Genomic DNA, 2,471 nt, shown 5'->3' on the forward strand with positions numbered 1-2,471 from the left:
GGAGCGAGGCTGCCCATTGGACTACCCGCCCCCACAGGCTGGAGCTGGGGTCATGCCCGGGCTGGCCCACTCCCCTCTTCCAGCGCACTGGCCAGCGTAGTCCACGGAGACCCCATGCCTGAGCAAGGGCCTGGGTCGCGTGGCCGGTAGTCCCCCACTGCTCTGGAAGATTGGAGACTAATGGGTGTCGTTGACTAGGCCAGGTACGGAAGCAGAGGAAAGCTGCCACCTGCCCCTCCTGAGAGCTCACGGGGCAAGATGAGGTCTTGGACACTGAGGGAAGAAAAAAGGATTTCGAGACCAGGTGGTCAGCCTCTGTTTCTCTTTGGCCCTCGGCCTTCCAAAGAGAAAGGTCCTATGGATGCTTTCAAAACTTAAAAATTCAAAACGATCAAAGTGAAGAGGAACGTAAGGAGGGTTCATACCTGATGCTTTGCTAGATTCTCTTCTAATGTGCATACTAGATACCAGTTCTGGAGAGCGAAATCCCTAAGTGGTACTGGGTCAGAATGTCCACACAGAAAAGCTGCAGATGGGGGATAGTGAAGGTTAGTTTTGTTCTGCCATTCTCAGTCTCCAGGTGGACTCTGCAGCTTTTGCCTCAGGGAACAAAGTGACCAGAAGTACAGAAACTTCCTGTTTGCAGCCCAGACCTTCTCCAGCTCCTGAGAACTTGCTCCAGTGATGGAGCCCCAAAGGAATTTGTGGATTCCTCTCCCACAAGTGTCAGGGGCAGGGGTGCTGGGAGAATGTGGAGTTCACAGAGAATGGCAGAGTCATAACAGATGAAATAGAATTAAAGGAAAAAAGAAAAAAAGGCTGAGTGAGCCAATATGCTTATTTTTCCTCCAAATAGAAAAGTTTTGGTAAAGGATTGCTTAACAATTCTAATGAGTAAGTTACATTTCTGTGATGTTTCCTAAGACACAATCATTCAGTGAACATTTTGGAGGTCTATGCCCCAGGTGCTGGGCGCAAAATTTACTCATTCAACTACTGTGTGACTAAAGCCACATCTCTCTACTCTGTGTTAGAAGCAACGGATCCAGAAGGGGAACAGGTAATTAAAGTGCACCAGGTTGGCTAGAAGGAAGGACACTAGTCAGAACGAATATGAAGTCTCAGATGTTGAAGACAGAGCATAGTGTGTGTGTTGACAAGCAGTTTGATTGGGCTGGATTAAATTGTACTTGTGGAAAGAGCTTGTTAGTAAAAATACCGGCAGAAGGTTCTCCCAACTTTTACACTGTGCTAGCAAAAGCCAACCAATTTGGAGTTTGGATTTTTCTCTGTTTGGAATGTGAAGTTGTGAAAGGAAAGCTATATATTTAAAAAAAAAAAAGGATTGTTTTAGGAAATCTAATATCACAGAAGTAGACAAGGCCCAAAGGCCATGGACTGATGAGGTTTGGGTGGAGCTGGGAGATAAAAGATATTCAGTTATGTTTTGGTAGCATTTTCCATGATAGAAGAAACAATAGTGAACTGAAAAGCAAGGCAACTAGATTCTAATCTCATTTTACTGGATTCATGTGACCTCAGGCAAGTTACATTTTCCAATTAAATCTTTCTCCTCTCATGGCTCAAAAATTTCATGATTCTTCAATGTGTTTGAAGTCATGGAGTTCCACACAATACTCACACAACAGAATACTTAGGAACTACCGAATGCTAAGAAATTGGAGTGAAATAGAGGTGCTGCCCTTACTGAGCTCATTGTATAGTGGGACAGCCAGAAATGTAGACTACAGAATGAGAAGAGCTACATTAAAGGAGTGAACAGAATGAGTGATGTATTAATAATTATTAATTAAAAATTAGTCATGGAATAAATTATTAATTAAACTTGAGGTTATGTATGGGTCAAAAAAAGTAACAACGAACTGGGCCTGAAATGATCATTAAGTGATAATATAACCAGTGCTCTGGGCAAATTATCTAGGACATAATAAGTGTTCAATAAATAGTACTCAGGAAATGGCAACCCACTCCAGTATTCTTGCTTGGAGAATCCCATGGACAGAGGAGCCTGGCAGGCTACAGTCCACAGGGTCGCAAAGAGTTGGGCAGGACTGAAGCAACTGAACATGCATGAATGCACAAAATTGTTATAGTCACCAGAAAGAAAATGAATGGTTCTGTCGAGGTTAGGGACATTAGGGGCATGCCCCTACAATAGTAGGTAAGCAGCTGCTTTTACCCTTGAAAATAGGAACCATGTCTTATATGCATCATGTCGGCATACAGAGTTTGCCTAATGCAAATTATTCTATAAAGTATGCAATAAAAATTTTCCTGTATGACCCCTCAAAATAGTACGACAAAGTAGACTTCAGCTACTGCAAGAAGATGGTTCCCTCTTGGTTTCCTCTTTTTCTGTTCTTGGTATGGGGTCCTGCCAGCTTCTAGCTCACAGCTCTGAGAAAGTCAGAAGTAAGAGGAAAGATACAAAATTCAATATTGCCATGAAG

The sequence above is a fragment of the Bison bison genome, unplaced genomic scaffold (assembly GCF_000754665.1).
Source record: "Bison bison bison isolate TAMUID 2011002044 unplaced genomic scaffold, Bison_UMD1.0 scf7180017863946, whole genome shotgun sequence".
In the NCBI taxonomy this organism is placed as follows: domain Eukaryota; kingdom Metazoa; phylum Chordata; class Mammalia; order Artiodactyla; family Bovidae; genus Bison; species Bison bison.